The following is a 27,011-nucleotide window of genomic DNA, read 5'->3' on the forward strand; positions in this document are numbered from 1 at the left end:
GTCTCATATGAAGACCAAGCTGCATGTGTTACATATATGTATGGACCCAACACCCATCCCATGTATGCTCTTTGGTTAGTGGTTTAGTTTTTGTGAAACCCTATGGGCCCAGATTAGTAGGTTAGATTAGATTAGATTATGTAGGTTTTCTTCTGATGTCCTTGGTCCCTCTTGCTCCATCAATCCTGCATCCCCCTTTTCTGCAAGATGTCCCCAGCTCTGCCTAATGTTTGGCAGGGGGTCTCTGCTTCTCTTCCCATCAGCTTCTGGGTGAAGCCTCTCAGAGGACAGTCATGTGAGGTTCCTGTTTGCAAGTATAAAAGAATATCATTAATTGTGTTCAGGTGGGCTCTCTGTGATGGCATGCATCTCAAGTTGGGCCAGTCATTGGTTGACCATTCCCTCAATTTCTGCTCCATCTTTATCCCTGCACATCTTGTAGGCAGGACAAATTGTGGGTCTTGAAAGTTTTTTGGGTGGGTGGTTGTCCTCATCCTTCCATTGGAAGTCTTGCCTGGTTACAGGAGGTGGCTGTTTTAGATTGTATATCCCCTTTTGCTAGGAGTCTACGCTAGGTTCACCCTCATAGGTTCCTGGGAGCTTCCTAGGTTTCTAGTTTGTCCCAGAGATGGCCCCTACCAACCAATCCCAGTTCTCTCTCCCTCTGTCCTCTCCACACTTGATCCCTCCTGTCCCCCTCCCACCCTCCTTTTCCAGTCATCCTCCATCCCTATTTTATTTTCCCTTCTCAGTGAAATTCAAACATCCTCTTTTAGGTCCTCCTTGTTACTTAGATTCTTTGAGTCCATAGATTGTAGCATGTATCTTGTACTTTACAGCTAATATCCACTTATGAGTGAGTACATACAATATGTGTCTTTCTGGGTCTCAGTTACCTCACTCAGAAAATTTTCTAATCCATCCACTTGCCTACAAATTTCATGATACCAGTTTTCAGTCACTTAGTAATACTCCATTGTGTAAATGCACCACATTTTATTCACCCTTTCTGCAATTGAGAGACATCTAGTTTCCAGCTCCTGGCTATTACAAATAAAGGTGCTATGAACATAGTTGAGCAAGTGTCCTTGTGGTATGGTGGAGCATCTTTTGAGTATATGCCCAGGAATGGTATAGCTGGATCTTGAGGTATAACTAGTCCCAATTTTCTGAGAAAGTGACACATTAATTTCCAAAGTGGTTTTACAAGTTTGCACTCCCACCAGCAATGGAGGAGTGTTCCCCTTGCTCCACATCCTCGACAGTATCTGCTATCCCTTGAGTTTTTGACTGTAGCTATTCTGACTGGTGTAAAATGGAATCATAGGGTTGTTTTGACTTGCATTTACTTGATGGATAAGGATCCTGCACATTTCTTTAAGTGCTTCTCAGCCATTAGAGATTCTTCTATTGAGAATTCTCTGTTTAGCTCTGTACCATACTGTCTTAAATTTTTCACAAGCTACTTTAATAAGGGTGCTCAAGTACTTTGACCTCCTTTCTAACCTACCAATCATCATATGTAGTAGGAAAAAAAGGTTAATAGGATGTGTGAGTTGTGGACCTGTTTAGAAATGGTTCTTTGGGGTGATTTCAGTCCTTGTTGTCAGCAGTCCAGTCCTCCAGCAAAACACCAACACCAATCAGCAGCTGCAGTCCAGTCCACTCGGCAGACACCACTCACTTATCAGCAGTGGCAGAGCCAGAATGAAACTGAGAGGCTACTCCAGTCAACCCGAGTCTGTGGTAGCTGCAAGAAGCTTCCAGAATATTATGAGAATATATTTGGTGAATCACTCTGTACTGAGTCACCACAAGTGAAGATTGGTGATGCAAACCAATACAAGAGCTTTTCAGCAAAAGCTGGTGAGGAGGAAGACAGTAGACTAATACCAGAGCCTCCTTCCACTGTCTGTGGGGCCATATCTATACTCCTTTTAAACATCAGATGTCCTCTCCTGAGTCAGCTCCAGCAAAACTTCATATGCCATAACTAAGTTTCCAAAGAGACCAGTAATTTCCACTTCAATACCCCATTTGGTTAGCTGATGTCTAATTTCTTGGGTTCTTCATATATTTTGGGGTATCAGTCCACTGTCGGATATAAGGTTTGTGAAGATTTTTTCTTATTCTATAGGCTGCCATTTTGTTCTATTTGCTTAATAGAAACCTTTCAATTTTATGGGGTCCTATTTATTAATTGTTGTTCTTAGTGCCTGAACTGTTGGTGTTGTTCAGGAAGTTGTCTCCTGTGCCTATGCATTCAAGGCCATTCTCCACTTTTTCAATCAGATATAGCATATCTGGTTTTTTTATTGAGGTCTTAGATTCATTTGGACTTGAGTTTTGTGAAGGGTAATAGATATGGATCTATTTGCATTCTTATACATGGAGACATCCAGTTAGACCACCACTGTTGTGGGAATTATAAAAAAATGAATCTACCCCACAAACTCACTTTCCCAGTGGACCACATCCTGGCGGGCTCTTATTATTCTCTCCCAGCTATTAAAAACATCTCACTCACTCTCCCAGCTATTAAAAAAAACTCACTCACATGCAAGTCTTTACACACCCCCACAATCGTTTATCTAAATAGTGCCTAAGACCCGGTAAGTAAAGCATGACTCTTAAGGCCTTAATATCCAATCAGATTTATATAATAATAAAATCACAATTCATGAGATGCCAGTACAATAATTTCAGAACCAATTAATAAATACAATATTCTAACCCAATTAATCTATTTTGTAAAAACCTTTGTTTGGTTGTATAACCTCATGGGGTCTGGCTTGTCCTCATCCTCTGTTTCCATGATGATGACCTCCCTCCCCCTCCTGACTCTTCTCCTCCTTCTTCTGACCTTTTTTTCCCTCCTCCAACTCTAGCTCCACCTCTCTATTCCTGTCCAATCACAGGCCTGTCACTACCCTAATGTGATTGGACAGAGAAAATGCTACAGCACAACACATTTGTTGAAGATGGTTTCTTTTTGTCATTATATAGTTTTGGTTTCTTTGTCAAAAAAATATATGTCCATAGGTGTGTGGGATTTATCTAGGTGGCGACTCTTTTTAAATTGGTTTCATATGTGTATATATTTTAAGGAAGTTTCCATGTAGCTTTTCAAAAGTCCTTCAGTCTTAGTTTTCTCACCCCACAGAAGGAATCCTTTGTCCTGATCTCCAAGCCCTCTCTTCTTTTAATCCTTCTAGCTTCTTTTTATCTCTTTGTAACACTATATGCCATTTCCCTTTCTTTAGAGGACCTCTTCTTTGCCACCTGTTCCCTTACTAGCTACCTAACCTCTGTGGCCGTTTGAAAGTACAATGGTGATCAAATATTTGTGGATTTTTAAACTTATATCAAGCCATATTTCTTTATCATGACAGTATAATTTTGTTTTAATTTCCAATGCTGAAGTCAAACTAACATATAACTTTTATGGGGGTTAGTGAGGGGTTCTCTCCATATAGCTATGGTTGTCTTGTAACTCACCATATTAACCAGGCTGACTGTGAATTCTCAGAGATCGACCTGTGTCTGCCTCTCTGCCTCTAAATTCGTAGGATTAAAATAGTGTACCATAATGCCTAGTTAAAGCATAACTTCTATTATTTTAATATCTCTGACCTGAGAGTTCATCTTAAAATTAAGATGAGAGTTCATCTTAAAATCACCAGACAGCAGTTGAGCTTGAATGTCCTGTCTATTCTATGGTGAACTCTATCGTTGTTTTGGCTACATGAACTGTCAACTATTCCTCCACTGGCTATCACAAAGAGGGGAAATGAACTCCTACTTCTAGTCTACTAACACATTAAGATAACAATAAAGTGCTTGTTAGAGCAAGATATGGTGTCACACCCCTATAATCCTAGCACTCCAAACCTGGAGACAAGATTAGGAATTCAAGCTTATCCCAGGCTCCACAGCAGGTTCAAAAGCAGATTGGTCTACATGAGGCCATGCCTTTTTTTTTTAAGATTTATTTTATTTATTTTATGTGTATGAGTACACTGTAGCTGCACAGATGGCCGTGAGCCATCGTGTGTGTGGCTGCTGTTGAACTCAGGACCTCTGCTGGCCCCATTCCGGCCCTGCTTGCTCCAGCGCAATTCACTGTAGCTTTCTTCAGATGCACCAGAAGAGGGTGTCAGATCTCATTACGAGTGGTTGTGAGCCACCATGTGGTTGCTGGGATTTGAACTCAGACCTTCAGAAGAGCAATCAGTGCTCTTACCCGCTTAGCCATCTCGCCAGCCCCCGAGACCATGTCTTTTAAAAGCCTGCATAAAATGTACTAAATGATTGTCAGAACATAGGCAGGAGGGTGGGAGTCTAAGGGACTAAGAGGGCCTTAATGCAAAGATGCCTTAGAAATGCTATTTTTTTAAAAAGATTTATTTATTTATTATATGTAAGTACACTGTAGCTGTCTTCAGATACCCCAGAAGAGGGCATCAGATCTCATTATGGATGGTTGCGAGCCACCATGTGGTTAGTAGGACTTGAACTCAGGACCTTTGGAAGAGCAGTTAGAGCCCTTAACCGCTGAGCCATCTCTCCAGCCCAGAAATGCTATTTTTTTAAAGTTTGAATTTCATTGCTATATTATAGTTCTACGTATTTATGAAGTACAATTTAATGTTTCCATACTTGTATATATTTATGGATTATGATTGTGGTGAATATTTTTGTATACACACACCCACTGAGTAGTAGAATTTGAAGTTTCATAATACTTCTGATGAACAATATATTGTGTCCAAAGATGTGGATATCAAAAGCTATAAGTTCAAAGATTTGAATGAATCATTATCTGATGTAAAGAAGTTTTAGAAATGCTCTCTTGTCTGTGTCTTTTTAGATCTGATCATGAGTGATATATAATTAAAAATAGGTATAACTTTGAAAGAGTACTTTTAATAACTATAAAATTTGATTATGAGAATTATGAGAATACTTTAACAGATACTTCTTATACTTAGAATTATATACCTCTTATAATTAATACTTAGAATTGTTGATCATAATCAGTGGCATCATAGACTTCTGTATCTAAATCATATTATTTTATTGTACTATTTTACCATTTGATCTCACTTTTGTGATGTGCCATGATAAATGACTCTGTGGTTATGACTGACAAAATGTTGTTCAACTACAGCTAAGTATATTGAGAATTATAAACATTAAGGAAAACTTCTGATATTGGAGTATAACATGATTTTTTTTAGAAACTAGCAAATTGTCCTTTGTAAAAATGAAATTCCTTAATTTTTAAAGTGAATAAAATTTAGTTTTGACAGATGAAAGAGGCCATTGACATGTTAACCTCTGCTGCTAAATATGTAGCTTATTTCTAACTGTGTTAAACCAGGAGAGGAGTCTCTCTGTTTAACACTTCTTAAGTACAAGTTAACATCCTGCCTTTATCTAATTGCTATGAAAGGCATTAGCCTATTTGGCTCTAGCATGATTCAATTGTATGAGGTCATGCAGCTCGACTATAATAACTTAAAGTGCTTCACTTGGTGATAAGAAAATATATTAAAATGCTCTTAGGTTCATTAGTTATTGCCTGAGGTCAAACTTATGGTTAGTCCATTTACTAAAGCTTGTTGTCAGAGCAGTAAACTGAACTCAAATTTGTAAATCTTTCAAAATAAGAAGCATAATAAGTTTTTTTAACTTTTATTTTAATCCCCCTTTTTCAAAGTTGATTATTCTTATTTCTATCACTTGCTAGAGGGATTGGAGATAGGTTTATTGTTATCTTGTCACTTAAGAATATGCAAAAGTTTATTTTCCTTAATTTTAGTTGAGGTAAAGTTTTAAAACTTTTAGCAGAAAACAATCTATATAAATAAGAAGGCAAGAAGTCATTTCATTTTGACTTTAATTTCAAATCTTTCTGTATTCTTTCCTAAATGAGCAGATAACAGACCCCTCCAGCCACCCTCTGCTCCCTCACCAGCATGTGTGGCTTCATTAGGCTGCTCAGCCACCTGCTGTGGATCCCCAGAGACTCTCCCTGTGATCCTTATAGATGTAAACTTAATCTTTTCATTGACATTTTACAAAGAAAAGAATGTGAGACAAATTAAGAAAATGTATGGAACAATGTGAAATACAGAATGCCTCATATGCTGATGTATTTTCAAATTTTTAGAAGTAAACTAATGATAGGAAATCAATAAATATTTCAAATTACTGTATTTTATAACTACATATAGTTATATATAACAATAGCAAAACTTTATATAATAAACAATGTAATAGCAAAACAATCTGTAGCAAAACTTTAATTTTCCCTTAAATAGTTACATATTTCACAAAACTATAACTGAGTTCTTGTTAGTTTAATATAATTTAATGGATAAAAATTGAATATGATTCATAGCAAAATATCAAAAAGATTGATGTCTTATTAACCTTCTAGAAAGTAATGCAACTGAGTTTCTGGATTACAGAATATTGGGATAGTGTATTAAAGTTAATGTTTTATCACAGGAAAAACTAAAGAACCTGTTCTGACAGGAAAAAAAATTAAAGGGAATTATTGAAAAACTATTATTGAGTTACAATGAAAAGAGTGCTATAGCTTTTTAAATAAGAAAACCTATTTTACTGCCTTGATTTCTTTTTCAAAATGATCTAAAACTTAATTATCTTTATTTAATTCATAAAATTTTCCCAAAGCCTTTTGCACGAGTACCTTATACAGACAATAATAATAATAATAATAATAATAATAATAATAATAATAATAGTAATAATAATAAATCTGTTGTAGTGATGTGAGGTTGCTCTTTGGTGTGCTTGTGGATGTGGTTATTCCATCTATAATTGATACTTTTATTGGGAGTAACTAAGTAGTACTTGTCAGGTAAGGTATATGTGATCACTTATAAGTAAAGTGTTCATTAGATTTCATGGATATATATTTTCATAGGTATGAGGCAATGTTGAGATCACATGTATAATGTATAAATAGTCGGAGCTCAAGAGATGGAGAGGGAGCCTGATTGTAACCTGCTCACCCGCTGAGGGGCCTGTTCACATTACACATGTACAGCTAAGATTGGGAAGATTGTATAGCTATTAAAAAATTACTTCCTTTAGTTAATGAGACAAAGGTTAGCAGCAACTTAAACAATGATTCAGTGTAGCACATTCACATGATTTTAACAGCTGAAGACAAAATTGTGATGATTTGAGGGGTGAACAGAGACACCATTTCTTATTGTGATACTTCAGAGCTATCAGTACCTGAAAACTAAAGCTTGAGTTCTTCCATTGTTGTCTTTGCTGCTCTAATATGAGGTCCACTAAAACTGATCATTTTATCAAGGTTTCCCCAGTTATATATAGCTTATAAGGCCATGTTATTTTCTGTTATTTAGTGGACCTAGCCCAGAAAAAAAAAATTCAGCTATAGGATTGTTTTCACTAAAAATGTGACTTTTTAAGAGTTTTTGTTTTGTTTTGTTTGGCAGATTCTGTTTTGTTTAAATTTGTCAATGCAAACTAAGAAGTGCTATTGGTATAGGGCTAGAGAGCTGTAGATGTTATGGAAATCTTGGGTCAATTGTTCCACTTGAAGATATCCCCAGACCTCAGCTGGAGAAGGTAAAGATCACTTGCTTTCCCTTCTTTCCTAGATGTACCCCTTACCTGTTGTCAGGTACTTTTCAAATAAGATTTTTTTTTTATCTTCTTCATATAATATATTCTATTTCTTCCTGTTAAGATTAGGTAAAGACATAATATTTTAGAACTATAAAGAACCCTAAAGTAGTGGTCCACACCTTTAATGCCAGTACGTGGGAGGCAGAGGCAGGTGTATTTCTGACTTCGAGGCCAGCCTGGTCTACAGAGTGAGTTTCAGGACAGCCAGGGCTACACAGAGAAACCCTGTCTCAAAGGAAAAAAAAAAAGGAACCATAAAGACCCTATTTAGTTCAACTATCTCATTTCTGTTTACAACTACAAATGTATTTCCCCTCAAACCCAAGCTCTCCAGCATATCCTTCACCAGAGTTGCACTGTAATGTTGGCTGGGGTGAGGATGGAGGTAGAGAAAAGTGGATCTAGAGGATCCACGTTTGATTCTCAGCACCCATAGCAAGTGGCTCGCAGCAACCTGTAATTCCAATTCCAGGGAATTAGACACCAGCAGCCTCTGAGGGCACCTGCACTCACTTGCACAACCCTACAAGACCACACATACACATAATCTAAAATTTAAAAACAAAAAAGATAACTACTTATTAGACTGTGATGCAGAGAAAAAGTCTAAATACCAACTTTCTTGACAAAGTGACCATTTCTGTAAGAGAAACAGACTGGATGGACATAGAGAAACTTGATTCCATGTAGGCGTAAAGAAGTGCACTGAGCATTTCCTGGCACTTTATGTGGTGATTCCAAGCTGACTCCAGTGGTTGTACCTGTACCTTCCTTTACCTTCAGTAGAGGCAAAAAATTTGGCATTGAAATAAAGTGAGACTTATTGAGTTCAAACAGTAGATCATTGTAGGTCTCCTTGGCTAGATCAATTACCTGTAAATCTTCCAGTGTAGAAGCAGCCTTTGAAACAGTTTCATCCAAGTTTTATATTGTTTTGAGGTTTTCACTTTTTAATGGAGAGTGATGGAGGATACCAAAAGTCAGCTTCTACACTTACAGTGAGAACACACACTCAAAGGGGAAAAAAAACCCTACCTTTCTTTTTCTCTTTGAAGAGATAATTCACATTCTAAGTCTAACTACATTAAATGATTTTTTGGTATATACAAAGAAGCCAAAAGTATGAAGAAAAATTCAAGACTAAAATAAGGGTACAGTGGATGCCTTGACTCAAGCAGTAAACCTTTTGTAACCGCATAGTGGCTTTGGTATTGCTGTGTCCTCCCTTTTATCTGGAGTGGATAGCAGTGTTTGTGCATGCTTAGCAAACAGCAGAGCAAAGTGACACCAAGAATTTGCCTCATCTATGTTTTGTTTGCTTTTATACTAAAAAGGATCCCCTGAAGTGAATGACACTTTGCAGAAGAGGAAACTGAGATGTGGAAAAGAGAATAATTTTCCCAAAGATCACTTATACTAGAACCAGGGGCCAAACTCAGCATATATACTCCAGGCCTGTGTTATTGTTGGTAATACAGTGTCTCAGTATCCGTTTTCTTAATAAAAGGTAAACTCTGCTCTTTTTTTCTATATTTGGGATTTAACCCAGGGCCTCATGCATGCAAGACAAGCGTGCTAGCACCGACCTACATTCCTCACTAAACTTGATTCCAAATGATAGTTGACAGAGAGTATTTCCGTTTTCACAAAGCTCACTAGTCATTAAATCAACAGATATTTAACGTATACTTATTAAACACATATCACCATTTTAAGTATAAATGGGCATTTTATAATCTCTCTCTGCAAAAGATTCTGTTTAAAATTTAATTCTGTGGATGCCTTCAGCAATATACACAGAGTCTTAATTTATCATAGTATATGTATTTTCTTCACAGAAAGCAATGTCTTTGTGAATTATTCATGCAACATTTGGTTCCTCACTTTGCACACACCGCCCCATTCACTCAGGAAGTACAGGTAATAGAAATGTGTTTTAATGACAGCTTAAGTTCAAGTTCAGCAAGCCACTGCCATTTGGTCACATTTTGTCTCATGGGCTTTATGCATACTAGCTGTATGAATGCACCTTGTAAACTTTATGTGGGTGTTAGTTCAGCATTATGTACACAAAATAACCTTGACTGAGGAAGCAAATGGTATGAAAGGCTTCTGTTGTTAGGATTCAAAAAACAAAGTTTGTTATGGGAGAGAAGTAATCAATTCTGTCTTTGCTGAATTATAAGTTTATCAGATCCCTATATTTGCTATTTCATTTCAATTCTGAGGTTTGGCCTTTAAATTTCAACTCATTTATACTGTTTACACTTTTGAGGTTTTCATTTGTCAGAATTGTGAGCTCTTGGGTATTACTAACACAAATATTGATGTGTAGCTTCAGCCTATTAGGTATCAATGGAAATCAGAAAATCAATAAACTTAATAGCTGTTCATTACCCAGTTGATGCATTTGCAGGACTCTGTTGAGTACTGTCAGTGAATAATCAATTCAGTCAACATCTATTACCAGATCACCGCCAGAACTTTTGTATAATACACTATTTTATTTATGACTTTATATAGCTACTACAGCACTTTTTACGAGGCCATCTTTGTCTTGTGGGATTCATATTGCTTATAACTGTGGTCACTGGAAGCACCTGTCATGCTGAAGGTCTTCCAAGATTAACCCTCACTTGACATAAGAATGGCTCTAATGCTTACAACAGCTTCTACATAGGACTAATTTTAGGTAGCAATTCACTGAGCATGATGACAGTTAAAAGTCCCTACTGTGTGCTAAATTGTTTACATCTGTATCATCTAGGGAGTCAAAATATATACCACTTTAATCTATGAAGTATAAAATAATGTTATATTTAGAGTTTAAGCTTTTGTATATGATAGGGATTTGAAGATGGCTTCATATGGATTGGCATTTGAGCTAACTTTTGTAAGAAGGAAAACTCATGTCAGGAAAACTAGGTGATAGGCACCCAGCCTGAGGGAAGAACAGGAAGAAAAGTAATGTAAACAGAGAATTTTATTTTAGGGTTTCTCATGATGTTTAGAATAAATAATTTTTAGAGAGGTAAATTCCAAAGTGAGTTAAAGAAAAAGTAAAGCATTGGGAAGATTAAAAATAAAAACTTTTTTTCCTGGATATTTTCTTTATTTACATTTCAAATGTTTTCCTCTTCCCAGGTCTCCCTTTCGGAAACCTCTTATACCATTCTCCCTCCCCTGCTTCTATGAGGGTACTCCCCCACCCACTCCCATCCTCCCACCCTGGCATTCCCCTACACTGGGGCATTGAACACCCTCAGGCCGGAGGACCTCTCTTCTTACTGATTTCCAACAAGGCCATCTTCTGCCACATATGTATGTGGCCAGCGCCATGGGTTCCTCCATGTGTATTCTTTGGTTGGTGGTCCAGTTCCCAGGAGCTCCGGGGGGTCTGGCCTGTTGCTGCTGTTGTTCCCACCATGGGGCTGCAAACCCCCTCAACTCCTTCAGTCCCTTCTCCATCTCCTCCATTGAGGACCCCTGAGCTCAGTCCAATGGTTGGCTGCAAGCTTCCTCCTCTGTATTTGTCAGGCTCTGGCAGAACCTCTCAGGATACAGCCATATCAGGCTTCTATCAGTAAGCACTTCCCAGCATCCACAATAATGTCCGGGTTTGGTGTATGTATATGGGATGGATCCCCAGGTGGGGCAGTCTCTGAATGGCCTTTCCTTCAGTCTCTGCTCAAAACTTTCCTCTATCTCCATATTTCCTCCTGTGAGTATTTTGTTTACCCTTCTAAAAGACGCTGAAGCATCCACATTTTGGTCTTCCTTCTTCTTAGGCTTCATATAGTCTGTGAATTGAATCTTGGGTATTCCAAACTTTTGGGCTAATATCCACTTATCAGTGAGTGCATACCGTGTGTGTTCTTTTGTGACTGAGTCACCTCACTCAGGATGATATTCTCAAATTCTTTAATGTCTTTAATGACTGAGTAGTACTCCATTGTGTAAATGTACCACATTTTCTGTATCCATTCCTCTGTTGAGGGACATCTGGGTTGCTTCCAACTTTTGGCTATTATAAATATGGCTGCTATGAACATAGAAGAGCATGTGTCCTTATTACATGTTGCAGCATCTTCTGGGCATATGCCCAGGAGTGGTATAGCTGGGTCCTCGGGTAGTACTATGCCCAATTTTCTGTGGAACTGTCAGACTGATGACTCAACAAAGAAAGAGAACTTCAGACCAATTTCCCTTATGAATATTGATGTAAAAATACTCAATAAAATTCTTGCCAACTGAATCAAGAACACATCAAAATGATCAATCACCACAATCAAGTAGGCTTCATCCCAGGGATGCAGGGATCTGTCAGTATATGGAAATCCATCATCGTAATCCACTATATAAACAAACTCAAAGAAAAAAAAACCACATGATCATTTCATTAGATGCTGAAAAAACATTTGACAAAATTCAACACCCCTTTGTGATAAAAGTCTTGGAAAGATCAGGAATTCAAGGCCCATACCTAAACATAGTAAAAACAATATACAGCAAATCAGTAGCCAACATCGAACTAAATGGAGAGAAACTTGAGGCAATCCCACTAAAATTGGGGACTAGACAAGGCTGACCACTCTCTCCTTATCTATTCAATATTGTACCTTAAGTTCTAGCTAGAGCAATTAGACAACAAAAGGAGGTCAAAGGGATACAAATTGGAAAGGAAGAAGTTAAAATATCACTATTTGCAGATGATACATAGTATACTTAAGTGACTTTAAAAATAGAAACCTTTGCTAGGCGATAGTGGCACACACCTTTAATCCCAGCACTTGGGAGGCAGAGGCAGGTGGATTTCTGAGTTTGAGGCTAACCTGGTCTACAGAGTGAATTCCAGGATAGCCAGGGCTATACAGAGAAACCCTGTCTCAAAAAATCAAAAAAAAAAAAAAAAAAAAAAAAAACAAAACAAAACAAAAAAAAAAGAAAGAAACTTTTGGGGAGGAGGAATGGGATGTGGAACTGTGGGTAGAGGAACTGGGAGGAAAAGGCTGAAATATAAATAAATAAAATAATTTTTAAAAAGAATTCAAAGTTAGAACTTATTAACATATAACAGATGTTAAGCAGTATAAATGGATATCTCAAGTCTGAATGTTGCTGAGATGTGTTTTATTAATGTTGTTAGTGTATATGCATACATTATTATGTGAATTGATTTAATGCTATTTAAAGGGTATACTTATGATCAAAAAAAAATAGAAACTTTTCCTTATACATGAAACCTAGTGAAGAAAGAACATGATTTCTTAAAGAGTTTAGAATGGCTGAAACTAAAAAAAATATTTGTTCCATGGATAAAGCCCTGCACTAGTAAACCCTCATTGAACAAAGCCCCAGAGAAATGTGTTGCTGACGAGGCTTGTCCTCAGAGCAGCTTTTTTTTCCAATATCTTATACTCTTTTTAAAAAGAGAGAGAGAGAATCTTTTATTATGTATACAGTGTTCTGCCTGCATATATGTCTGTATGCCAGAAGAGGTGCCAGATCTCATTACAGATGGTTGCTGGGAATAGAACTCAGGACCTCTGGAAGAGCAGTCAGTGCTTTCAACTTCGGAGCAATCTCACCAGCCCTAGATTTTATATATATATATATATATATATATATATATATATATATATATTCATATTTATGTATATACTATATATATACCACAGATAGATAGATAGATAGATAGATAGATAGATAGATAGATAGATAGATAGATAGCTTCTGTTAGGATTCCCATTTTTCTAAAGGAAAAGGTATGTGGGGCAGCATCCTTGAGGGAGAAAAACACTTGAGGGAAGTACATTGTCTTTGTGTCTGAAATAAAACATGAGAGCGTCCTCTTACAGTGAGGTTAGGAATGTAGTTTCCTAACTAAATGTAGTTTCTCTGGACTAAAAACAGTCAGGAAGGGAATTTTCAACAGTGCTCATGGTTTCTTTGTTTGTTTGTGTTGCTTTTTTTTGGAATATCATGTCTGTGTCTAGGATGGCCTCATTTGCTCAATCCATCCTTCTGCCTCATCTTCCATAGTAGCTGGAATGGCTGGGGCTTTGGTCCTAATGTGCAGATTTCAATGAAAAACTTTGTGTAAGAGTTCTTATGATACCTTAGTTTTTAATCTACTGCATTAAATATTATTGTAGGTTTTCCTTTTTAAAAACACAATATTAGTTTTTCATTAAGCAGTGTTAGTTAAGTGGTTTGAACTTTGCTTCTGCAAGGGTGTTGAGTTACAATCCCTGACTATGCACGGCCACTAAACTAGTCCTCTGTTATTAGGACAGCACTTTGCCTCTCTCCATCCTACCTGGTTCTGTAGCTTTTGCTTCCATTGTTTTATTTCTTGGTGTTTTAGATGGGGAGGGGCGTGTCACACTTGCCTTTCTATTATTCTTCCTCTATACTCCAGTCTCATTTTCCTTATTTAACTATTCACAATATACATTATGCTATTTATTATGTGTATTACATGTGGTAGAATATATATATGCTGAATAAATATTACCTTGTGTTCCTATGAATATGATTTGTACAGTTTTCTTTAGAAATGTTATATTATTTGCAGATCTAAACATTAATGATTTAATTATTTATATGCTACTCTTTTTCTTTTATGGGTCAATTATATATTTCAAATATTATACATATATATATCAAAGATTATTCAGCAGTTTTACCTCATTAATCATACAGAACAGGTGAGGATAAAACTATAAGAAAATTTCAGTTGTTATCAGTGTTTACATTTGATTTTAATAGACATTAGGTTAAAATATTTCCCTGTAGACTCTATAATATAAAGGATACTCATCAAGTAAAGTAAGATAATTTCTTAGAGGAAGCAACTACAGTGAAAGTTGCTTTCTAGATCTGTATTATTCTGTAGGTAATCAATAAGCTAGCATGTACCTCCGTCATGATAGTCAAGTTAGTCTGCTTTCAAACATTGCTATTTATCCCTGTGCATCACACTTTGTTTCTTTTCATGCTGCATTAAAAAACTATTTGTTTTGCTCCTGTGGATACTTCGGTCCTTCTTAAAAGGGGTATCAAAATATCCATGGTAGGAAACAGAGACAGAAGTTGAAATACAGGGCCATCCAGAGACTGCCCCACCTAGGGATCCACTCCACATTCAGTTACCAAACCCAGACACTATTGTGGATGCCTAAAACAATTTTTAAAAGTTCTCTTCAGTGTCTTCCTGCCTAGACCATTCCTTGAAGGGGACAGGGGTGGTGTCACAGAAGCCTTCTATGTCCCTGTTTCTCAACTGTAAGTCTGCAGTCATCAATACCCCTGCAAAAGAAGCTTCCTTGCCCTTTATAGTCACCGGCAGGGTGGATCATTGACTTCCTCATAGTTTCTGGCTACAGCATAGGCCACAGACATCAACATAGCTAGCTCCAGGTGGTAGCACAGGCCCCAGACATCCCCATGGTTGTTGGTAGAGAGAAAACATCCCCTACAAGGAGAAAAAGAACAAGCTTAGAGTGCTGAAGAACCATAGAACAGACAGCATAACTGTGGAAATGGTTAAAGATTTGGTTGGAGATATTAAAACGAACAAGATTATCTGGGGCTTTGAAAATACATGTCTTAGTTAATGGTCTATTACTGTGAAGAGACACTATGGCCCAAGGCAACTCTTGAAAAAGAAAACATTTGTTCAGTTTCAGAGAGTTGCTCCATGATCATCATGGCAGTAAGCATAGCCACAAGCAGGCAGGCATGAAGCTAGACTTTATATCCTGATCAACAGGTAGGCAGACACTCAGTCACTCATGCGCAGAAAGCCAGGGAGGGAAGGAGAGAGGAAGGAAAATAGGGAGAGAGGGGAAGGGGATAGAGAGAGAATTCAAAGCCACCCCAGTGATACATCTCCTCCAAGAAGGCCAAACCTGTTAATCCTACCTAAACAGTTCACCAACTAGGAACCAAATATTCAAATATATGAGTCTGTGGTAACCATTCTCACTCAGACCACCACAGTAAGGGTATGGAGTTTGAATTTTATTTTAGATGTGACAGGAAGCCAATGCTAAGTAATAAGGCTTTGGTAGATGAATCTAGAAATTGAAAAATATATCAAGGCCAGAGATCATGATTTGAGTGTTATCAGGTATATATTTGGAAGGTCATAAAATTTAGATTGTATGAATTATGAGTTGCATAGAAAGTATATATATATATATATATATATATATATATATGTACATATATATGAAAGTATATATGTGTGTGTGTGTGTATATATATATATATATATATATATAAGTCCCAAAAGTGTGCCTTGGTATACCCTAAGGTTTACAGGAACCAGTATAGGGAAATGAGGCACTGAAGGCAGTAAGTAGAAGGAAAACCAAACATGTACTCTGTCATGAATGCTAAACTAAAAAAGGTGTTCCAGTAATGAGAACGGAAGAAGTAGAAATGTACTATTTCACCTACAAAGTTTATCATTATGTCATTTCAAAAACAATGAAAAAGTAACATTTAGATATGTGCTTTATAATTTCTCATAAGAGATTAATAACTTTCTTTTCCCAATATTTTATAAAAGAAAGAGATTCTTCAAAGTTTTCTTCCCTAATAAAGAATGGTTCTTTGGCCATACCCCCTTATCTCTCTAACCATTCATCTCCTCATTCACAGGTTCACTGACTTCTGAGTGTTTAGTAGGACACAAGCACTATTTTTTAGATCTTACAGCAGATTGTTCAGACCCCCAATTCCGACTGGTCTGGCCCACTTCAAGTTTGTAACAAATTTCAGGACAATTGATAAGCTTTTGTCCTAGGTCAGGTTTCCTTTAAATGTACAGCTAGGCAGTGTGTCTGCATAAACAGACACAAAAGCCTGAATGCACTCTCTAAGCAGTCATCACCTGAAGGAACACTGACCTTCGTGCAATCTTTCCCTCTGCAGCCATATACATTTGAACAAAGACTTTTTTTGTAGTCAATAATTTGGGTGAGTGTGTATAGTATACAAACTTGTGAGGTTGGAGCACCAGGGAGATACTGAAATTTGCCTTCTCAGTCCCTTTTCAGAGCATTTTGGTCAAATGGCTTTCTGGCGTGTTCCACAGTAACTTGTTTCACTGTCTGGCTAATTACTGTCTCATTGCTTCTGGATTATTAACCCTCTGTCCATCTTGCTGCCAGGATCAAGCCCTGAGTCAGCTTGTAAAACCTCTTCTTGAAATGTTTTAAAATTAATTGTAGATTTGCAGTGGTTTCATTGTCAAAGGTTTGTTTTTAATACCTACATTGTAATATGATAGTTTGTAGTAATTAAATGAATCCGAGTAGTCCTGGAGTATGTTATGCATGTGTGGATGCATACATACATACATCGGTATGTGAGCATACAGGTTTAATGTTACAGATCAGAATTGTATTCTCCCTTTCTCGCTGTTTCCTTCAGGGTCAGAGTGGCACGCTTATGCAGCTCCCTGACTGCAGTCTTGCAGTCCACCAACACAAGTGTGTACCTTAGGAAGCTTCCATGGCTGGCTACTTATGTACACTCATTACAGAGTTCTGCGGAGACTTTGATACTCACAGAGTGATAGCCACTAGCACCGCTGCCTTGTCCTCTCCAGAGACCATGTGACATCTGAGCATCATTTATGTATCAGCAACGGAAATCCTTAAGAGTTAAAAGTCAAAAGTGTTAGTAGACAGCTCACTAATTATGTTGCTGTGCTTTGAGATCAGGCCCTAGAGCTACTGTCTTCCCGCACTTGTTGCCCACAGTTGGACCTGTGAGCATCAAGCTATTGAAAGGACTCAGGTTACCTCAGCACTTCAGTTAATCTGTCCCAATTGCTTCCATTTCAACCCACCTTGTCCTATTGGTTCCCAGAGTCTGCCACCCATCCTCATCTCCTCCCTCCAAATCTGTCAGTCTTACAAAACCCTGTGCTCTGTTATGGAAGAGCAAACTCCTCTCTGTTACAGGCCTACCTGCCTCCCTTAGGCAGAGGGCATACCCACTGGAGCAACACCATAGCCTATTGCAGCAGAATGGAATGCTGTGGTCAGACTTGGGTAGCAGTGCCATGTAACTGTGAATCCCAAACTTAGAACAAACTTTTCTGACCTAGTTCACCTACAATAAGAACTGCCCTATTATTTGTTTCATAACTTAAGGTATTGTTTTTATCATGGAAAATATTATTAGCAAAAGGCAAATTAATGGTCAATATTGGAAATACTTTATTCCTAAGTTGATTTCTTCCCAAAGCCTCTGAGGAAGACTAAATGCTTCTCATTTCCTACCTTTCAGTTCCCTTGCATCTTCCTTATACCCTGCTCATTACCAGAGCACTGTGTATGCCTCAGTTTCTTTGAGCTAATGTGAAGTCTGAACTTGCTTTCTTTACTGATACCAAATTGTATTATAAATAGGTTAAAATATGGAATACTTTTACCATTTTATAAAGGATGTGATCATTATTGATCTAGAATTTTCAGTTGAAAAGTTTACTATTCCTTTTCTTAATTTGTCAAATGAAAACCATTTGGCAATTTTGCCAAAATATGTTAATTTTAAAAATTCAGCTACACATATAATTCGGGTGACCGGTTTATCATAATATATCCATAGCATCATAAAGGAAATCAAGCTTATCTAAAGTTATCAGTAATGAGACTCCCATTTTCTTGACTCAACCTGATTAATTGTATTCAACATGGAAAAACAGCCCATAATGTCAGGACTTACTGTACAAAAAGTTACACAAATAATACTTAAGGTGTGTACAGTAACCTAGAGACACATTTAAAATAACTTTTTAAACTTCATAACTCAATAATAGGAAGCTAAGAAATACAATTTTAAAACGAACAAAGGATTTTAACATACATTTCAGTTATTGAGTGGCCAAAATTGCATGAAATCAATTAATCATCCAGTATCATTAATCATCCAGAAAAATACACATTAAAACAGCAGTAAGATCTCACTATGTCTTAGTCAGGGTTTCTATTCCTGCACAAAACATCATGACCAAGAAGCAAGTTGGGGAGGAAAGGGTTTATTCAGCTTACATTTTCATATTGCTGTTCATCAGGACTGGAACTCAAACAGGTCAGGAAGCAGGAGCTGATGCAGAGGCTGTGAAGGGATGTTACTTACTGACTTGCTTCCTCTGCCTAGCTCAGCTTGCTCTCTTATAGAACCCAAGACTACCAGCCCAGGATGGCACCACCCACAACGGGCCCTCCCTCCTTGATTATTGAGAAAATGCCTTTCAGCTGCATCTCATGGAGGCAATTCCTCAACTGAAGCTCCTTTCTCTGTGATAACTCCAGCCTGCGTCAAGTTGACACACAAAACCAGCCAGTACACATTTATTTATATACCAATTAAAATGCTACAATTTAAGATCTAACCAAATGTTGAAGATACTGAACAACTATTTTATATAGTTGGTGGGAGTGTGAATACAGTGTGATACAGCTGATTTTTAGAACAATTTGGCAATTTGTGATGGCTGTGCAAGGGACTGAATCCAGGACCTCAGACCTCAGTCAAACACTCTACTGTTGAACTACATTCACATCCAGCTTGCCAAGTCAACATACATTCCATAAATCCCAGCCACTGTAATGCTAAGATAATATTAATCGACCAAAACTGTCCTTAAGGACACATTTGGATAACACAGGAGGGTTACAGCACTTGCCATGCATGTCTGATTTCCCAAGATCCTGTAACCCTTGGTAGGAAGAAAGAACTGCCTCTGGAAAGTTGTTGTCTTACGTCCACACATACACTATGACACACACACATCATGCACCATCATACACATAACAAAAGTAAAATCCTTGCAAAATGTTATCCATGAATATTATGGTAACTGTGTTACACAACCAGAAACAGCTTGTATCCGCTGATGAATACATGAATGAAAACAGTTATCACTGTTTTCCATACACTCAACTTCCACCATTGCCAAAAGCACACTAAAACATATGTAGTTTTTATCTCAAAAACATGCTGATTGTAAGCTGTCAGGTATGTCATGTACATCAAATTCTAGCCATTGCAGACTAATGTTTAGTGGCAGGAAGCAGACTCTGATGACCTGGGTCAGGGTAGGGCTGGAGGTTGACTGAAGAGGAGCACCAGGACATTTGGTGACTATGGAGAGAGTCTATATCTTGATCATGGTGGTACTTACCCAGGGTTAACGTTTGCCAAGTGGGAACTGACAGGATAGCAGGGAAGTGTAGGGATTTGCTGTGTTTAGAGTGTCTTTCCGTGTGTTAGATCACTTAATCCCCAAACTTGTATCTTTTGGTAATCAATAATGTCTCCCATTTGAAAGTTTAAGCCATTTTCAGTCTTACTTAATTTACAAGATTACCCGGCTGCACTAGGTATTTCCTTCGCCTTTGCATTTCTGAAAATGTTTCATGGTAAATACTTATGATTCTATGTAGTTATTTATATCTTCGAACTTTTATACATAATTTTAGTTTCTCAAAGAGATATATGAAGGATGGTAACAAATGGAAAAACATCATTTTTGCTTTTTGTTTTTTGGTTTGTTTGGTTTTTTGTTTAAACATAATATTTTGCTATAATGTGATACAACATTTTAAAAGAAATACTATAAAACTATAAGTACTATAAAAAACAACAAATGCTTACATTTACAGCTTTAAAATAAGCTTTATTAAGGCCTAACTTAACATTGTGAGCTTTTCCTTCTAAGCTTCTTGATCCAAATACAACATGCTTATTTTTTAAAATATATTAGAATTCATAGTTTTCTGGTGACTGCCTTGATGTTCAAATATGAATATGTGAAGTTTCTACGTATGATATAAAGACACCCCAGGTATTATTAACCTCTCTCCTATCCTCACTGTTCCTGATCCAGAAAAAAAAAATTATTAAAAATAAAAACAAAGAACTGGTCACGAAGGGGAATGTAAGACAAAATCTAGCCACCATCATCTCTTCTCTATCTTAAGAAGTTAACAACTCGCTGGGCAGTGGTGGCACACGCCTATAATCCCAGCACTTGGGAAACAGAGGCAGGCAAATTTCTGAGTTCGAGGCCAGCCTGGTCTACAGAGTGAGTTCCAGGACAGCCAGGGCTACACAGAGAAACCCTGTCTCTGTGAAAAACCAAAAAAAAAAAAAAAAAGTTAACAACTCAAATGTTTGTTTTAGTCAACTCTTCAGTATGTTTCCCATTACCTGCTTCATTCTCAACAGTATTAGGGGAGCATTGCAGCTGCATGACTCGAAACTGATAGGACCAACACCAATACCAGTTATACCAACATTTTCAGCAAATTTTACTTCACTAATCTTCGTGCGGCAGAGCATAACTTACAAACAGACAGAAAAGAGTTGCTCTAAGACTCAAGAATGCAGACTTGAGACTGTTCTTTATCTTCTTTACACCTGTGAGTAAACACCCCTGCTGCTGTGGGATGTGGGACGCTGGCATGTACTGTTGCCTTATTTGAAACAGGAAATTGATGCATGCATTATCTGTGGGCTCATGCGTCTTCTGAGAAATATGCCTTCATTTTAGCTCCATCTCCCAATAACCCAGAACTTGCCTTCTGCAAAATAGGAGGCCTTGGAGTTACTATATGTATTTATAATAAACCTTTGGACAGATGAATCTTTTAGTCTTCTATTACTCCTCTCCTCTGTTTCATTGATATTCAAGTTCTAGATATTTTAAATGAATATTTAGGATTAGAGGTATAACTTAATGGACAAGTGCATATATCATGTGCAGGGTCCTGGATTTGATCCTGAACACCACAAAAATAAATGAATAACATAAGGATTTTATCTTAAGACAGTTATCTTAGGCAAAAACCCTAAAGATCTTGAAACTTAAGTTATTCTGTTTTAGGTAGTTGTTCTTGTAAATGTTTGATCAGCCATTATTAAAATTCCTGTTTTCCCTAATTGGTTATGAAAGGTATAACTTTGATACAATAATGCATTGAATTTTTACCTTAAATCACAGAGATAACTTTATATTTGAACCTAAATGTCAGTATGAATTTGTGAGATCTTATTTTTATATGAATACCTGTATTTTATAATGTATGTGATGTGTATGTGTGTTTATTAGAGCTATACTTGACTACACTTATATACACCAAGATTTATACAAAGGCATTAGAAAAACAGGCACAGTCACTCATGGATATTAGTTATATATAAAAGTTATTGAGGATGCAAAGATATAAAAGATAGAAGAACCTAGTAATTGCCTTTAAGATCAGAGCACAAAGCATTAGTTTGGATTTTACAAGGCCAGCCAGCAACAAAAGAGCAGTAATTTATGAGCTCAGCGTAAAAGAATAGCATAATTGCATTAAAAATTAATGCTAATGAACACTAAAATGGGGAAGGTGGTTATGATGAAAGTTTGTATTCATCTTCCCTGGTTTGAATGATGGCTAGTGGCTTGATTAATGGCTTAATTTCTATCAATTAGCGGGGAAAAATCTCCTGTGAGACAAGGGTAAATTGAGCATTGAATTACATATCTTGCTTTTGTGTGCTAAGAAAAAAGAGCTGCGTATCTCTGATATTAGCCACAGTGACAAATGTGGTGTGCCCCGAGATGTCTGCCCCACTCTGCTGACAGGCGGGCTGTGTGTGGTTATAGGGTGTTGGATGGAGACGGCTGGCAGACAGCATTCACTCTTAGTTTCTTAGAAACATTCAGCTCCCATCTACAGAATTTTAATTAGAGTCAATAACAATTCTGGAATTAAAATGACAGCAGACAACAACTGCAGATTCCTTATTCTAATCTAGTAATCTGGGTTCTTCAAGTCACATGCCTTTCTTTTACCTTGTTACAATGAAAATAAACAGAAAAATAAAGCCCTTCAGCAGCCTTAGTTCTGTAGTTCTGTTGAAGTGATCATTTCTTATCATTGTATTAAAGTAAACATGACTACTCAGATTCACCATGTCTTCAGCAAGCATAAACCAATAGTCAATATAGTTGGACTGCATAGCAGCCAAGTTCATAGACACTGAATTTTTTTCTAACAGTTGCTGCACACAGTAAATAACAAAATCTGAAGTGAAAAATTTCCCTGCTTGTGTTATTTGTAGGCTTAAGTGGGAAGTGCTACTAGGTTTTCAAATACTTTATTTTGTGTTCATTATAAAGGTTTTATGAATATGATATAATAATTTATTTAAATCTCCATTTAAATATAGAAGATTCTGAAAATACAATTCTATAATCCATGTCAAAATAATGTCAGAGGAGCAAGACTGTATATACATCTCTTCTACAAACAGAGTTGTGTAACATTTTGCTGCATGAATAAGCATTAGAATGCAGAATAATTACAATCCCAAGGATGTTTGTTATTTCTAGTAAATGGAAGGAGTAAGGGGGAATCATTTATTGTGTGGTGTAAAAAGGGTAAATAATTCATTTTAGAAGCTATGTCTAAATCACAGTTCAGGGTTGGTCCTACCACCACCTACCACATGACCTTGGCAAATCAGGGCTAATCCTACCACCACCTACCACATGACCTTGGCTGAGTTGCTGATTTGCTTTAGTTTGTTATCTTGCACTGAGAATTGTCATGTTATTCCAGAAACTGTTATGGGTAAATAAAGTGTGAAATGCCCAAAGTGCCTTAAATCTGACTTGTTGCTGTTCCCCCTATCAGCATAGGACCATATGGCATGTTAGGTAGTCATTTAAATGAAAACTTTGTCTCTATCATGTTCCCATTCAAGAGGCATCATAAATAAACAGAACAAAAGTTTTGTGCATTAAACTACAGCAAATTTTCTTTGAACATAGATTCTACCACTTGAGATAGATCATGCCAGGGGAAATGGCAAAACCTCCTATATCTCAAAGTATGGATCCTGGCAGCTGTGACAATCTAGTATCTTCCTCATTCACCACACTGCCCTGGCCACACTGTAGCCTGGACAGATAAAGCTATGGTGGCCTTTGTACCTTCTTTGAGATGTGCACAGGGAAATCCTTCCACTGTTCCTAGTCTCTCTTGCCACCCCTCAGCACAAGTGAACCAAAGCCAGTCACAGAGTCAAAATAAGTTGACAGCTTTACTGTCCTTAGTGCTGTAACTGAATGGCACTAAGCATGTTTCTATAGTAGCATGCATTTTCTGCGTGTTTGTAATGATCCACTAACCTTGCAGAGGTTATACACCTAAGGAGAGGTATATCACTAGGATTTCCATGGCTACTCTTTCATGTTACCCTTTTCTGCTGACATGTCAGTATGTCAGAGTGTTCTTGCCTGCTTCCCCTGTCTAACATAGTTCCCTAGCTCCTTTCTGACCCTCTACCTTGCTCTACTTTTTTTTGGTATTGTGGGGTGCTACCTTATTTGTTCATTATTTGTCTCCCTACTATAAATAAGTTCTCTGGAAGGAACATTCAGTTTCTCAATCCAGGTGTGCAGAGCAATGCCTCATGTGCTGAATGTGCTCAAGTATTTGAAAGGAAGAAGAAAGGGAAAGGGAACCTTTCACTCCTCCTAAGATATGGAGCCCATTATTAACTCCCTACTAGAAAGGAGAACTCAGACCTGCACAGCTTGCACCGTTTGCCCAAGGCTACAACAGTTTGTAAGTAGCAGGGAAAGTTTAACCCAGGCAGTCTAAACCCACAGGTCCTAAAAGTATCACTTAGAAGGCTGGAGAGATGGCTCAGTTGTTAAAAGCACTGGCTGGTCTTCCAGATGACCCGGCTTCAATTTCCAGCATTCACATAGAGGCATCATCTGTCACTCCATTTCCAGAGATCCAATGCCCTCTTCTGGCTTCCATGAGCACAAGCCAGACATGCAGGCAAACACTAAAGTAAAACAAACACTAAAACATTGAATTGTTTTAAGTCACTTGCACAACATTTTTATTTTTAATGTTTTAATGCCCTTTGATTTTTAGCTATTCAACAAAAATATATCAATTGCTCACTAAACAATACAGTGCCCTCCACTAAGCTCTTAAGGTAACACAGAAGGGTATGCCATCTCTTAACTGATGAGATAGAGCTGCCACTCACACAGAGGTCATCAGTGTGAGACAGCATATACTGAGAGCCAGGTGAACGGTGGAAGAGTCTCTCTTCACACCAGTGGCCAGTGACAGCATCATTAAAACATATGTATAGGTATGGCCTTAAATGACAGTGAAATTCAGAGGCATGAAAACTTTCTAAGTGAGGTATTCAGTGAAGATTTTGTTTTTATGAATCACAATGGTCCAATTCACTTGTACTTTTTATAATGTTTAACTGAAATTCTTTGATAATATGTTCACACTGAAATTGTTTGTCTTATTTAACATGCCAGAGTAAGTATTTTAACATGAGGTGAAAGCAAGCAATAACTATTTGTAAATTTTATGTTTATAAGAAATTATCTTAATAATTAAATTATTAAATTTTCTAATTTTATTTACCTATAAGTTCTATTGAAAAACAACTTTATGCTGCCTTTTTCTTTATCCTTATAAAGCACTTGGAAATGCTTTATAGTACAGATGTTGATTGTTTAATTTAAAACTGGATATTCATGGTTATTTTGTATTCTGGCTAATATCCGAGTCAATTTAATCTGGAAATTGGGTAACACTTTGTATTATTAATGGATGTATAGCAGTAGTGTTAGTGTATAAATATATTTTCCTGGAACAATATCATAAATAACTCAGTAACCTAGACCAACTGACCCAAATTTTTTGTTAACATAAAACGCATTTTAACTTTAGATAAGCTCATAAAATATTAATAACTGGAAAGAACCAGTTGACAATGAGCTCTTTGCATGTGTTAAAGATGTCTTTGAAGCACCAGTTGTCCTCACCCCAATATGACATCTTGGCCAATAGTGCCATCTGCTGTTGCTATCCTGTTACTGCTATTACAGGAGATTTAATGTTTGCAATCAAAAAATGGTGGTGGGGACAGGAGGCAGGGAGGAGGTATGGGATGTGAACCAAGAGGGGAATAAAATCTGGAGTGTAAATAAATAAATAAATAAATTACTTTTAAAAAGAAAAGAAAACTAAAATTCTGTATTTTCAAATGAAATTTAAAAATTGCATTGGGCTTCATTTTATCTATTTCACAGTGTAAATCTGTGTATCGCCATTGATACACAAATTGGTGATATTTTAAAAGAAAATTTTGTAAATGCTATCATAAATTGAAATTGTCAGTAACTTCAAATAGGAGAGCTTATTTTTTATATATAAAATCAACAGTAATAACATTTCTTTTTCACAAAAAGAAATCAAAATTACCTTCTACAAAATTAATACTGATATTTTTGTCTCAAAATGGGTTTTTGGTTCCTTTTTAGGAGTGTGTGTGTGTGTGTGTGTGTGTGTGTATGTGTGTGTGTGTGTGTGTGTGTGTGTTGTATTTACCAAGACTATACTTGTAGAAATCACTAAGTGCTAATGAGTGTGTTTCCTTCCTGTCCCCGCGGTAAGGCTTTTAAACATTCTTTACTGTTGTGATTCTTCTAGGAACTTTTGTCTCTCATGCTGACAATCAAATTCAGGAAACGCCTGCTTCTCTGCCCCTAAGCCATGGCTCCTGAACTTGCTCTCCCAGTCTTCCTTTTGCTTTGAGTCAGGGGTTCACTATATCACTCAAGCTGGCCTTGCACTCATGCCACAGCTCAGTCAAGCCTTGAACTCACAATTCTCCTGCCTCATCTCTCCAAGTAGCTAGGATTACAGGCCTGTACCATGAAGCCAGGCTTCTAATGATTTTTCTTTTCCTTTCTCTGTGGCTAATAAGATGATTCTGTGCATTCATGTAAGCATGCAAAAGTAACTAATTTAATACAATTGGTCAGTCTTAAATTGATGCAGAATTTCTTTAGGTGGCTTGTAATAAAGAACCTGAACGCAAAATAGCATGATATGTGTTATTGGTATGTTACTCTCACTCCTAAAACTGCACAGTTTATGCTCAAGACTTATATTTGTGGATGTTCATACTAGAATTTTGAATATGGAGCAATTTAAAATATTTTATGGTTATTGTTTTGGGATAATATAGAGCTGAGCTACTATTATAAAGCAGAAATTTTGCATCTCCCATGCATCTTCCCATTTTTAATTTAAGTGTCACTGTTGCTGAGTTTGGGCTGAGCATTACAAGATGAAAGCTATGTGGCTGTTTCCGCAGTGTAAATCAGGCAAGCTGGCTTCTCCTTCGTGCCCTGTCACCTTGTTAGTCCCGAGGTGATTTTTTTCTTAAAGGACAAAGATAATGTT

Source organism: Mastomys coucha, unplaced genomic scaffold (assembly GCF_008632895.1).
Source record: "Mastomys coucha isolate ucsf_1 unplaced genomic scaffold, UCSF_Mcou_1 pScaffold16, whole genome shotgun sequence".
Taxonomy (NCBI): domain Eukaryota; kingdom Metazoa; phylum Chordata; class Mammalia; order Rodentia; family Muridae; genus Mastomys; species Mastomys coucha.